The sequence below is a fragment of the Camponotus vicinus genome, unplaced genomic scaffold (assembly GCF_025532165.1).
Source record: "Camponotus vicinus isolate PSW18456_S1 unplaced genomic scaffold, iyCamVici1.0 SCAF_12, whole genome shotgun sequence".
In the NCBI taxonomy this organism is placed as follows: domain Eukaryota; kingdom Metazoa; phylum Arthropoda; class Insecta; order Hymenoptera; family Formicidae; genus Camponotus; species Camponotus vicinus.
The window spans coordinates 3,341,859-3,357,355 of record NW_028141948.1 but is presented as its reverse complement, the minus strand read 5'-3'; the positions used below and the strand labels follow the sequence as shown (position 1 = coordinate 3,357,355).

The 15,497-nt window shown below is 33.0% G+C and overlaps 1 protein-coding gene across 2 annotated transcripts in view; it reads right to left on the bottom strand.

Annotated features, from left to right (window-relative positions):
* LOC145963337 (uncharacterized) overlaps window positions 1–15,497 on the bottom strand; it is a 92,790-nt gene that overhangs the window by 58,964 nt on the left and 18,329 nt on the right. Inside the window, exon 1 of one of the 2 annotated variants that reach the window (XM_083085173.1) lies at window positions 13,775–14,028. The exons of the other annotated variant lie outside the window; for it this stretch is intronic. The gene's annotated coding sequence lies outside the window, so the exon portion shown is untranslated. Of the gene's footprint in view, window positions 1–13,774; window positions 14,029–15,497 lie in introns of those variants that run through there. 2 annotated transcript variants of the gene reach the window in all.

Sequence of the window (15,497 nt, the reverse complement as noted above, 5' to 3'; positions counted from 1 at the left end):
AAATATAAATAAAATTTTTAATTTTATATGAAATAGATAGAGAGATAAATTATAGTTTAATATTACTGACAATAACGAAAGAAATATTACTGATATTGAGAAATATTACTGATTGAAACAGTCAAAATTATTAACTGATTCTTTCAACAAAATATCACTGATTTATAGTGTTGTAATCGGTGACTATTTACTGTTTTTCAGAGTGATAATACACTGATTCGCTTTTAGAGAATAATATTACATCGTACATGATGTGCGCGTGACGTTTGTATCGATTGTTCCTGAAAGATATATACGCACACATATCTCTCTTATGATGGGATGATTTATGAGGTAACACGTTAAATCTTTAATCGAATCGAGATAACGCATTTATGTTACGCATGCTCTGCTTGTTATTCCCATCAGATACGTTGGGATCCGTTTAAACATTATGATTTGCGGTCAATTCGCGAATATCAATGACATATCAATTCTCTTCCTCTTCCCTCCCTTCCCCCTTCCTTAATGTCAATCTTTCCACATCGCGCAAATTTACATCCCGTAATGCGTTCAAATAATAATGTCCGCACCCCATCCATATTATATTAGACAAGTTTCCGCATTAGATCCTGTTACAGCATCCGTTAATTAGATTACATCGGCTCGCATTATTCGTAAAATATCCGTAAAAATATTTAACATGGATCGAGGCAAAATTAGCTAATTAAGTATTAATTAACTGTGATACCAGTAATCTGAATTAATATCCGAGACGAGTAGATAATATAATCTCTCGGTATGGTCAGATTTATGTTATGTACTTGACTAAAAATTTGAAATTAGTCCGGTTACAGGATTTTTTTAATAATTAATCCTGTTACGGGATTTTTTTAATAATTATCCTGTCACAGGATAATTATTAAAAAATAAAAGAAAAATTATTTTAAATTAAGAAACTATATGTATGCATAATTTAATTAAATTTTAAGAATCTTCAAAAAGGACAGTAATATGATATACGTTGCATCTAGACATAAAAATATAATAATTTGTATAGTATAATATAATGACTAATAAACTATTAATAGATAATTTGTACAATGATAGCAAAATGTTATAAGTATCGACGATTTCTGATAAAAAGAAAGGGATAACGAAATACTCTTATGTAAGGGACCAACTGCATTGTCAGCGGCTGCTCGCCTCGTCACGATCCAATTTTGTTAACCAAATGCATGGAAATTCGTCGCCACCGGCAGCCGACAAAACGGTTAAGTAAGACGTTATTCGTGTACGGCCGGCGAATTGGGGACACGTAGACCCAACTTCGATATCGAGTAGAATTTAATCTCGGATTTCGGAAGCGACGAGGTTGCCATTCGCGGCAAAAAATTCGCTGATTAACAACTAGTTGATCCGCAATCGAGAAATTCGCATACCGCTGCAGCGCAAAAAAAGTGAATCGTCGAATCGTTGGGAAAAATAATGGTACGATCCGATATAAAAAAATTTTAACGTAGTGTATATATACGTATATATGTATATGAGTATTTATTTCAACACACGTATAATCTCTATTGAATTAGAAATTTTATTTTATTTTTTTAACTTTATTGAATTAGATTTTCCCCTTTTGTAAAATAATTGAAAATAAGTGGATGCTACAGCTGGGTTTAATTTTATGTAAACTACTCTCATCTCTTTATTAAAAGAACTTTCTTTCTTCTACTCGTGAATTGTAATTTAATCTGATTGAATGCGTTTTTTCGTGTCTTACGATTATTGCTTCATTAATTTAATTTAATTTAATTTAATTTAATTTAATTTAATTTAATTTAATTTAATTCGGTAACCTTTCCGCGTGCGTGCGCGCGAATACGCGTTGCAAAAAAGAATTCGTAAGATTGCGTCTTATTGTAAATTATGTTTTCTCAGGACTTTTTCTCATGAAACCTAGCCTTGTTACTTTCTTTAAATTAATCGGTCCTTTAACACGGTTTATGAAATCAGGCGCTTGTTTATTGATCATTAAGAACATTTTCGCTTTAACACAATTTTGTGCGGTAGAAATGCGAGGTAACGAGCTCTTGACCGCGTGCAAGTAACCGAGCAAGGAAGATTGTTGTTTCGCACTTTATACGGGGTGTTCTACATTCATCATCTTTTTTTTTCACTTGCTTTTTATCTTACTTGCGAAGTGAGAATTTAAAGTAAAATTAAAATCAAGTTTTAAAATTATTGATAAATAAAAAACAATAGCCTTGTATCGCAAACTAAATTCTTGAACAGTATGAATCAATAATAAAATATTACTTTTTATATAAAATTTTGAGCAAATTTTGCATTTTTTATAATAAAATCTCAGTTCGGCTAAGTTTGATTAACCGACATATCTAATGAAGTGGAAAAACTTCAGCTCTGAATTTTAATTATCTTTAATTATAAAAACAATGGCCTCGTCGCGAGCTAAATTTCTGAGTCCGCGTGAATTTATAACGAAGCATTATTTTCTTCGTTTAAAATTTTTAAACAAATTTTGCTTTAACAAAATCTTAATCTTGGAAACTAACTTATTTAATGTCAAAAATGAAGCTTCGAAAGAATGCAAAATGGATTTCGGACACCCTGTATATCTCACATTTTTCGCCTAAGGCGGAATGCGCGGTGAAACTCTCGAAGAGCTTTCGCTTTCCCCAATATCGCGTCGCAATAGCTTATATCTTATAATACAACATCTCCGGGTGCAACCTCCGAGCGTGTAATTGCGGCCGTCGTGTTAGAGCAGATGCGACGAGAAAATCCTCTTGCGCGCGAAATTTTCTCGTCGTTCTCGAAAAAAGATTGCCGCGGTGAGGCAGCGAAAGAACTTTCCTAAGGAACAAATGTCACGATTGGTCGGGAAAAGAGTCTACGATCTTTTTTATTCGGATCAACAGTGCATTTAAATCATTTGCAGCGGCACTGCCGAATAATTTGTCATTTTGATATCTGACCACGTAGCGATGGATTAAACTACTGAAAGGAGTTTAAAAAAATATGTTCTAAAAGCTAACGAATTTTTAAAAACATTAACTGTGATTGTTTTTAATAACAATATATGGATAATAAAATTTTTAGCAATTATTCCTAATAATTAATAGAAGATTGGAAAGATAAATTTGATAAAAAAATAATCATTACAAATACGTTTAGATACGAGTATTCAAGTATTATTATCAAAATAATGCTTGCGCAATCAAAAAATGAATGAACTAATATTGAAATAAATAATATTGGAATAAATAAATATTTTGATAAATAAATATTTTGATTTTTTTAACTATAAAAGTATTATTTCATTCATGGTATAAATCAAATTACTATTAACCGACATCGATTTAAATGTAATGCGATGATCGCGTGCGCGAAGCATATATTGTTAATTCTAGATTCCACTCTTTTTTATAATAAAATGTTATGACAAAATTTACCACTAAACAATATTAATACAATTCTAAATAATCATCGCGTGCGGGAAAATCATTCATAATTTTCATTGACCTAATGCTTCTAATAAATAGTAATTCATAATATGGAAAAAAAATTAATGCTTTGGAACATCAAGAAAATAACTGTAAGCGATTATCGCGTGGCAAGATAAGGAGAATACATTATGATTTTAGGTTGCACGTTATCGAGAGCACCTATTTGTCAAAATCGATCACGCATTGCGAGTCGGACGTTTCCGTTTATGCGGCTCCTAAAGGATCGCCCTAAAGGCCTCATCATCGAAGTGGACCGATATGAGAGAGACCTAAAACATCTGTTGTAATAGCGCTCTTTTACGAAATGAAGTCTTTCAACTCGCTTCATTTGGAAAAATCCATTTCTTTCCATCGCTCGCTGGAGCTGAAGTCGAAAGATCGACCCTACTAAAAACAGTTTTTTGCGTTCTTTGTGCGTGCTGAGTGAACCGTGTCCATTCAGAAACATACGAGAAGTGGCATGTGAATCGTAAAAGTAAGTCCCCAAAAAGCAGAAACGAAGAGTAATGACAGTGGGGGAGATCGAAATCAGATAGTTAAGTGACACGGATGGTAGGCAAAAAGCTTTCATTTGTTCTTCAACAACAGAAGCAACTGTAATCTGTGATTAATGCGTCAAGAAATTACGTACTGGATATGGATTGAAATGTAATTTGCAATTATAATTAATGATACATGTATTACAACAGAGTATTTCAAAACTGCCGAAAGTCTTTATAATAACAGATTCTCTGACCAATTTAAAAACAATTTTCCTTTAACGGAAATGTCAAGGTATTAATAATTTCCGAGTTGCGAGCAATTTAAAAAGAAGGGCAAACTTTGTGAAGTTGAAAGGTTAACAAAACTGTATTCTTCAGTTAATTTCAAGTGGAATTTGCTTTAATAAATTTATAATTTGAGGTTCAATCACAAAGATATATGATGAAAAAAATTTTTTAAATTATAATCTTTCAAAAAATAATAATTTTTCCCAACATTTTCGTTTCGAAGAAGAATTGGCCCTGAAATAATTAGAAAATCTAGTATTATATTAAAAGCTTAATATCGGGAAAAACCTTTTTTAATAGCTTGTAATTTCTATAATTTGACAATTGTATAAAGTTTTATTCAGTATTTATTGTATATAAAATTCTATTAAAAATAATTTATTAAACAATTTATAGGATTACATCGCAATTTGAGAATTAATTGAAGCTTCTTTTTAGAACCTGTGAATCACGAGTAAAGATATAAAAAAACGAATCAATATCGCACGAATAAAAACCAACGCATGTGTTTAGATTTCTAGGACTAGTTTGTGACACCATTGAGAATTTGATCGTGTCTTTTGTTGAACCGTTTGCACTTACAGTAGCGAGTAACGTCGATTCATTAGTGGAGTCGAGTCGCGGTCTCTCTCTCAAGACGAGACGAACAACGCGTTCGCGCACAAAGATGACAGGCGGCGATGCAGATAGCGACGCGAAAGCTCGGGATCCATTCTGACATTCCTTTCGCATATCAAGACGAACACACGCGTTGCATGCATCTCTCTTTGCTGTCCGCTCGTTTCAACCGCGACCGCGATGCGCTTCTCCAACTCGCGCGGCAAGTTCGTTACGAATTCGCACTCAAAGTTCCGCACGTCGAATGTGCTTCGAATACCATGGAATACGCTGCAAAGACAAATAAGATGCAACGTCGTTATCAGACGTACGGGGTATTCAGCATTTTAGATCCTCTCCGCGTAAGAGACTTCGATTTCTCTTTATCTGAAGAAAAGTCTGATCTTCCTTGCTCGCAATCTTCCTTTCGTTTCTTATGTTCGTCGGTTCTTCCCGCGTGACTACAATAATTTTTAGATTTGACTCCTCTACAATCCTGACAATCTCTATTCATTTTTTTGTATTAAATCTTTACCGATTAAAAGATTTTATATATTATCTTACAAAGATGCAAATTTTACGCGAGATATGTTTGATTTACGAATAATAGAAATATTTCTTATGCAGAGGAACTTTTATTCATGGAAAATTTTGAAAAACCCGAATTTATGTCTCGACAAATGTTGGATAAAAATGTCCCGATAAAATCTGCTGAAAATGCGAGAATGCTAATGCAGCATACACTTCCGAAGGCTGTAAAGGAAAAAGGAACCTGTTGCTGCTTTCATATGTATACTAAACGACAAAAGTCATTAAGGTTGCGTTTTACTTTTCTCTCAGTGGATCTTTGGATCCTTACAATCTAGGAGATTGTGAAATGCAACATTGATTGAAACGAGTGCCTTATACAGAATGCCTTAAGTTTTTTATAGCAAGATGCAATCTACGCATGAATAATGGAATGCTTTTACTTATTTATCAAAGAGATGTAACTAAAAGTTCAAAATTTGCATTTTAAAAAAATGTAGAGAACACTATTGAGAAATAAAAAAATAACTGGATCATTAAAGACTTGAAAATAAAAAAAATTATATAAAACAAATGTAGTTAAGGGGATGTCGGAGTCCTGTTTTACCGATAAAATGTTATATTTCATTTTTGTCCGAAATCTTATTATTAGTTGCACAAAATAATAAATGCTCCTCCACGATTAAAGTACATATAGAAACAAAGCGAGAACCTCCTAATTTTATATTAAAAATTTTTAAAAATTGAAAAATCGTAAAAAGATCATAACAATATTTGCTTAATATAAAAGTTTTGCAGTTTGTATGCACAAAATAAGATAGGTTCCCGCTAGAGATTGTGTATGAAGGAATATAAATGAACTTTTAGAAATGAGTTTAGAAGCCTAATGAAAAAGATTTATTTACCAAAATCATTTTCATTAGGCTTCTAAACTCATTTCTAAAAGTTCATTTATATTTCTTCATACAATCTCTAGCGGGAACCTATCTTATTTTGTACATACAAAGCAAATATTGTTACGATTTGACCCCAGAAGCTGATAAAAAACTGTAATTTTTCAATTTTTTCTTAATTTTTAACATAAAATCAGGAGGTTCCCGCTTTGTTTCTGTACTTTAATCGTGGAGGAGCATTTATTATTCTATGCAATTAATAAAATGATCTCGGATAAAAATGAAATATGACATTTTATCGGTAAAACAGGACTCCGGCATCCCCTTAACTTTATTACAATATAATATCTAAATAAAAAAAAATTATTCCCAGCAGCGGTTTCGAAAAACTTTATTACCGTCATTAAAATATTTAAACTTCTACGTTTCTCTCTCTCTCTCTCTTTCTCTCTCTATGTAAATATTAATAATCGATATTTAGGAAAATTGCGGAAGTTGATTCGATAATGAAGGCTCATGGGCCGATAACGGCCGAGAAATAATTAAAGGGCAACACTGTCGTTAGGTGTGCACAAGCGTCGGTTTACTAAACTGAATTAACACTCGCGTTCGTGCTATATATGTACAAGATGAAATCGTTAGAGAGGTACGTGCCGCAGGTACGGAATCCTCATTAGCGGAACGTTCACCGTAATTTCGAGGTTTATCTATTAAAGACGAGTATCCGAAGTGGAGAGGAGACGCGAGACGAACGTTATTTCTGGAAACCGAGCGTCTCGGCAAAAAATAAAAAACAGTACAAAATAAAGCGAGTTTCATTTATCAACAAGCGCGAATGGATCGCTAAATTGATCTATCTCGCGCATTTTTCTATCTGCTTTCGCTTTATAACAAAGTAATACGATGTCCAATTACGTATCGAAAATGGAATCCAGATCTGGAATTCTTTGATTTATCACTGATTTATCGCTGTCTTTAATTTATTTTGAGCGAAATAATGTGAAATGTAATTAAAAGACAATTTTTTTCTCGATCTGGATTTAAGACAGAGAAATGTTTGTCAAGTCGAGTGAGAAAAAAATATCTCGGTGCAATGTTAATTTCCCCTAAAGCGCGTGAGACAAGTTCTAAAGAGGGATTAGGGTGTAACTTGGCCGTGTTCGGCATCGAGATGCCATCAAGATGCATCCTCGCTAAAGATGAAGCACCGTGAGGAAACTTTCGTCCGCGGCTTAAATGGCTACGGCATGATTAACGAGCCGTCTCGAAATGTAAGCAATCGACTCGCTGGATTTAATGTTCGAGAAGAGGTGACTTGACGCGCGCCAAGAAGATGCGGAATTTAATTTCGCAGATATAATGAGCGGGCTGCAATTACAGCGAAGGGATTAATTGAGCGACGTGCAGCACTCTCCTCTCTCTTTGTTCTCTCTCTCTCTCTCTCTGTTTTTCTCAGACCCGAAAGACTAACATCTTTGACGACATTCTTTCGCGTACAAGTTTACGTTCTTGAGATTGCGCATTCCCGTTAGAATGTTGGCGAACAGCATTTCGCACTTTCGCGAGGTGTCGCGGGTTAAAAAGCACGATGCTTCAAATGTGGCATTTTAATGATAATGATGTTTTAATGTTTACTTCTTGTCCGTAAAAAAAAATATATATATATAATATTGTTTAAAATATTTGTTTCAATATCGTGACGTTTCATATCAATTAATAAATAAAACAAAATAGATCTGTCATTTAAAATCGTATTATGTAAAGCGAAGAATTTTATTCGCAAAAAATTTCATAGAAATGAAAATCACTTCCAATTCATTTTAAACTATCTAATTTTTATAAAAGACACGCCATTTCACTCGTTCGCCCGCTCCTCTCCGACAAATTTATTATTGCTGTTGAATTATGTCTACGCGCGTTCCTTCCCTTGTTTGTTTTTGCGTCTTCAGATATATCTTCCCTCTCGGGAAGGTATGATACTGATGTTAATTGGTCACGGCATTTTCTCGAGAACTACCCTCGGCTCAGCCATGCTCGTTTTCCGCAAATGGTACTCTCCAATTGACGGTACGAGCGAGAGCTCTTCCACCTCGAAAAATTATCTTCAACGCAAGCTAAGCCAATTGTACGTCTCTTGATAAAATTCGACATTAGAACGATAAGCTGCGACGGTAATGATTCATAATTAATTCCCCAGTTAAATTGTTTGCCTGACGAGCGCAATTAAAGTCTACACAATCTGTGCCAAAAGATATATTTATGACAAGAAAGGAGTTAAATTATAATTATGAATTCTGAGAATATATTTTCTGTATAAATCTTTCGAGTAGAATTACCAACGAAAAAATTAAAAAATTGCAATAAATAAAGGGATTATGTACATTTCTAGAAATAGATATAAAATATATCTTTGCACGTTCTTTTATATAGCTATAGTGTTGCGAAAAAAAGATATGTATTTGTTATATATTTCATATCGTACTCAAGCAAAATTTTAGTAAATTTTGTGATCGTGTGAAAGGTGCGATGTTCGACGTGACGATAAAAATATGAAATCTCAGTCTAGTTAGCGTATAAAATACTCCGCTCACGTACTTTTTCACGTTGAGGCATGCGTTCTTTAAAATGTAGGTGACATCGTAGCTCTCGTATACTTCGTTTAAACGTATTGGAGTCTCCTTCAAGGAAAGGACCTCGTTAGGAATTTATTTTTCATGCTTAATATCATGTTTCACTATAAAATGGATACCACATAGTATAGCAATGACCAAACATATTACAATCTTTATTATCATTAAACATACTTTATATATATTATATTAAAAAAGCACATATAGTTCGATATAGTAAACGTGCCATTTTCTCCCTCAATTATATCGAAAGAATAAAAATTAAGATATTATATTACTGTATTATATAATTAAAAATAAAAATAATATAATTATATATATTATTAATAATAAAAATAATATATATACATATATATTATTATTATTATTATTATATATATATATTATTATTAATAATATATATATTAATAATAATATATATAAATATATATTATTAATAATAAAAATAAAAATAATAATAATAAAAATATAATTAATAATAAAAATGAAAATAATAATAATAAAAATTATATAATTAAAAATAAAAATAACTTGCATGTATGTGTGCATTTGTTTTTCCTCTTTAATTTTATTATGGCCTCACGCTGCTGTTGTTAAATTAAGCGAAAGTAATCTTAGAATTTAGCGAATACTAGTTTTTATCGATTTTCATTTTGTTGCATTTTGTGTGACGCTTTTCGAATTATTAGATTAATCCTCTCTTCACGAGATTTATTTGTTATTTTAAATATTTATCGATGGTTCGTGCTGAATGACCGAGAGCAATTAAGTTATGGTACGCGCGTGTTGGTTAAGGACTCGACTCGATGAGGTATTCGGAATTTTCGGAGCACATCGATGCGTCGCGTCGGTTCGATTCGCTCGACCGCCTCTCGCGAGGTACTTGTTGAATACTCGAAACAGGAATTCGATATGCAACTGTCACACGGACTTCGAGCAATAACAACTTGTTCGACGACGATGTATGATATGAAGTCGTTTTCAGACATTTGGCCATTCTAAATTGATAAAAGTCGATGCTCTATATAAGAGTAAAGAAAATGCAAGTACAAATAACAATATTCCACGAAAAGAATTTATTTATAAACAATATAAAAAAGATAAATTTAACGAGCAAGACAGATCAATACAGTTTTGGCTGAATATGCGTTGACTCGTTCTACTGAAATTTTCAGAAATGTAAAAGAATATATAATGTTTTGGAAACTCAAATCTTTTTCGAACAGTTTTTTATTTATATTAACTGCTTTAAGAAGAAAGAAATAGGTGCTCTTTAAGAAAAAAATATTAAAATTATAAAATATATTTAAAAAATAATTTAAAAAATTGTAATTATATAAATTATTACATTATATCTAATGAAGTGATAGAAGTCAAAATAGAAAGATGTCCTTATTTCAGAGTTTATGTATAATAAAATAATATTGAAAATGACATAAAAAATATATTTTATAGATTCATATATTTTATATATTTATCTGGAAGAATAAAAATCATATGTTCAGCAGTTCAGTTTTATATGAAATTTTATTTCTTTGCGTTTGGTGAGATAGGGAAAATTACTCGCATCATTAATCCAACTTATGGCTCGTATTAATAGTTCGTATAAGTATAAATTCCGTGATATAAAAAAGATATTTTTTTATGGAATGGCGATGCTCTCAAGTTTGCGGCTCATATAGTTTAGTTGTAAGATGCTCGTAGCTCGATACATTCGAAAAATTCACTCGTCGGACGAGCTATTATGATTACCATAAATATTGGAAGGTTGCGAGATTTTTTCTCTCTTTCTCTCTTGTTTAAGTTAATAACTGATATCGCTCGTATACTCGTTCGCTGAAATATCAATATTCATGCGAATATGCAAGTATCTTTTGTGAAGAACGAAAATATTAGCATGGCTATGGCACGGTAGCGAAACTTCATGAATAGCTTTTTAATATTGTTACCGCATAATCGATTTATAGCGGACCTGCTTCCTAAACGGTGGCAATTTCTTTGCGAGATGTTTCGTTATCGATAGTCGCGGCCTAATTCACAGCAACGGCCTGTTTTTTATGCGAAACATAGCCAGCAGCTTCTCAGAAAAATCTCTCGCGAGTTTTAACTAAAGTTTGTGACAAATAAGAGTAGATGAGCGAAGTTTTGAGTGACGGATAACGATGATGAATGAATCTATACGTTTCAGAAAAATAGAGCTCTTTAAAGTTTTGTTTAAACAACTGTCGCTCCTGATCGGCACTAATCTTCCTTAAGCAAAGTTCTCGCGACGCGACATATCATTTTTTACTAATATAATTTATCTTGAAATAATTTTTCATACAAGAACAAAATAGCCTTGGATAACATTATTCCAAGCAATAAAATGAATTGAAAAAACGACGAATTTTAAATACAATTATTGCTACATACACGCATAAACAAGTGCATATAAAGTTTAATATTATCTCGCGATAATTATACATTGAAGGTCTTTTTATTTCTCGCGAATTAAAATATTTATTCATATGATTTTATTTGACTATGTAATTAGATTGAAAATAAATTAACAAAGGAAACATATTTTCTTTTTAAATCACAATTCTGTATGTATGGAAATATCAAAAACATCGTATAATTTATATTTTTGCGTGTTTATTAATTTAAACGATCAATTTATTATATTTATTTCATATATTTGGCAATTATAGGAAAAGTATAATCATACTGTTAAAGATATATCGATATATATATAATTATGGATACTATTCGCGTTAACATATGGATTTATGACGCGATTCTTTATCGCAAGATCGGACAATCTGAATGCTCTTTTTTCGGAACAATCAATATTGATTTTTGCCTCAATAAGAATTATCATCGCTTGAATAACTATTATTACTTGAGTGCTCTCGCATTGAATGCAATGCTCATCGGCGCCGCTGAATAATCGTGAAAAAGTATTTCACATTTCACGCTGTTAAAATCCTCCATAGAAGGATTTTACAGAAGAGTTCGGGTCGCGTTCGCTCGAGAACTTGATATCCTGGAAGCGTATTTTTTAAAGAGCCATTCTAAATCTTTATTAGTCGGTTAGAGAGCTATGGTTATGTGCTCTTCACGAGAATAGTTAATACTTTTTTGAAAGATACCACAGAGAGAAAAAAAGAGAGAGAGAGAAATTGAATATAAGCTCTTTTTTGCTTTTTCACACTACATAAATCATAAATTTTTATGTCGTACATAAAATCAATCGATTAATTGCACATGTAAATAATTATCATATACCGAGTGATCCAAGAAACTGATTTCAATTTTAATAATAAAAATTTATTATTTTAAAAATAATCGATTTTTTTCATTATAAAATCAAACACTCTTTAAAAGAGTGTATTATATATAATTATATTGTATTATATTATTGAGATAATTGAATTTTTTTGCGCAATATTAAGACACACACATAAGAATTTTTCCTGAAAAAAATCTATCGTGGAAATTAATCTAACAATTCTAGCATTGTGTATGTGAATATAATATTAACAATATGAATATTAATAATCTGTAATGAAAGATTCGATTTTTCTTGAAAGCAATGTATTTTGAAAGAAAATATATCATTATTTTCATCGATATTTCAAATATAGATTATTCCGCTTACGCATACGAAATAAAGTTAAAATTTTATTGTAACTAACACATCTCCTCAGTAAAATTACATGATTGTGGATTCAGTTTTCACATCAAACCGCAAAACGATAGTATTTCTACATAAAATGCATTTTAAAAATATAACACGTGATTATAAAATATACGTTATTATAAAGATATCCGCGCTTCTATTAAATCTGCTTTATTGCTTTTCGAGGAAGCCCTCCGCGTTTCATGTCTTTGAATTATTTCAAGCATTGAGTTCATTACGAGGTCATGAATTTCCACAAATATTGTTGGAGATGATACTGAATTAATATTTGAACAAATTTATTTTCGATTCGTTCAAGAAGAATTAATTTAGCGAGGTCGATGAGTTATTTACTTTCCAATAATACAAAGGTAAATATAGCATATATTCGATTATCCTATGAAATGTCGCGGACAGTTTTATGAGAATTATATTTTTTTCAAATTACGATGATTTTATTACACAATTTATGTCACAAAATAATAAAGGATTTTAAATATGAGATAATGAGACGAGAGAAGCTTTTCTCACTTTGAATTGTAATCATATTTTTAAATAATTACAAAATAAAATAGTTGTCAATATTAAAAAAATTTATAATAGTTTATACTTTTTAAAAGTCTTTAATAACTTTTATAATTTTTAAAATTAAAAATTTAGAAAAAGAAATGAAAATTATATCCTTAAGAAATTAATAAACGCCAACTCTCGTCGTTCTCGATAATTAAAAACATGAAAAATAAAGAGAGAAAGTGTTCGAAATTTATTTATTATATATACAATTATATATATCGATAACTTTTAACATTTTTGCAACTATTCATGGTAAAAAGATAAAAGGCTCGACCATTACGTGCTATCAAGATAGCGCGAGCGGTGTACGTGGACTTCAATTAATTCAACAAGACACGAAAGTTACAAACGCTCATTAACCGCCAATTGATTCCATCAACTGCATTTGATTGTCATTGATTATTCAGCGATATAAATTGACGTACAATAAGGCGCAAAATGTCATTGTAGTGCGACGCAACAGGAAATTCGCCGCGGGACAGTGTTCTGGGAAAACATTACATCATGAATTATCCGAAGGGAAAAATACAAACCGCTGCGAATCCCTTTTATGTCTCGGAACCCCGAAAGACTCGAGGGTACCATGAAAGAAAGAAAGATACATGATAACGCGTACCTGTTACGCCGTCGTGGCGCCTTCGACGACGTCGCGATGTCCCTTCGTGGACTTCTCCGCGGCTACGACGGCCGTCCGTCGTGGTACGTCTTCGCTCGTTAATGTAACAGGTGAGAATTTCCCTGGTCCTCCCGGTCGAACGGAGACCTACGCACACCTGTACCGGGTTTCAACTACCAGCGCGCGCTCAACGGAATCGAAGGACGCGGAAGGCTCGCGTCGCGACGCCGCTCTGACAGCTCTCGTCGACGTCGACCCGGCCGTAGCAGGCTACCCTCGCACCCTCTCTCCTGGCCACCCGCCACCATCATCCCCGGCTGCGTGGTCGACGCGCAAGCGTGGCCGCAGGTGCGAGGGAACGCGCGCTCCCTCACGGACACCTCTACGCACCTTGCGAAACGAGGTAAGCATCATCACGTAGGTGCCACGACCTCGGATTCGCAGGTAAGCAAGCAGCCAGGTAGGCCGCCACTCAGTCGGACGAATCGTCCCACTCCGCGGTGCCTTTGCGAAGCTTGTATGATACATGTGTCTGAAGGGACCAATAATGACTTAGAAAATAAGATATTTAATAATTTTATAACCCTATAAAATATATATACAGGGTGTACCAGACTTAACGAATCAGCCGTTAATGGTAGACGAAAATTCTAATACCAAAATGTTGAGGAAGACTTCATAAAAATGTCCAAACTACTGACTACTGTCGCATGGAAAACACAATCGCGCTCACTGCAGAATCCTATTTTCTATTTTATATTCATCCTCTATCGATATCGATATTATCGCGCTGTACACGGGCCTTGATGCGCTATGTCCCTGAACATAGGAGAATGTAACGCGCCGATTGGTAATCTTTAATCTTTTATAGCACCGAAACTACATCTTCCTCAACATTTTGGTATTAAGATTTTCGTTTCCAAATGATCTCAGGAATCTACCATTAACGGCTGATTCATTAAGTCTGGGACACCTTGTATATAAAATTTATATGATTTGATTTTATGTAATAAGACACTATTATAATATGTATAATGTAATTACTTATGTAATTTTAAAAAATTCAAAATTTTCCTTCTACAAAAATATCTAATATATTACTATATTTAAAATGTTATAATCAAAATTATAAATTATTATAATGTCACAATTAAAATTATAATAATTTATTAATAAAATTTATTAATAAATTATAATAATTTTAAAATTAATATATCGCATTAATTAAACTTCGAAAGTTAAGAAAAAAAGTAAGATACATATTTTGTCAAAACTGCGGATTTGCTCGCTTTCGAAGCAAGCGACTCCTCTCGCCGGGGGGAGTTCTAAAAATAACTCGATGCAAGGGAGATATCCGATGTCGCACGACGACGCCTCGACTTTTCTCACCCCTTCCCGCGCAGGGAGACCTTCGTGGAAATATAAATAGATCGCTAACCGACGACTTTGCGTGGAGGAGGACGCGTACGCCGGGCATTGAGATTTATATAACTGAATGGCGCTACGCACTCGTGCGTAGGTGTCGCATCTCTACGCGTTTTGTCGTCACCCCACGCATCCTGTGCCGTCGACGTGCGTCACGTAGGAAAACAATACAATTTTCACTCTTCCAATTCCGTCGTTTCCATCAAAAAATATTTGCCCGCGTGGAAATAATGCACCGTGAAATTGTTACGTTTGCTGAAACCGATTCCATCGAAAAGTCGGGTCTTTACGAGTATTG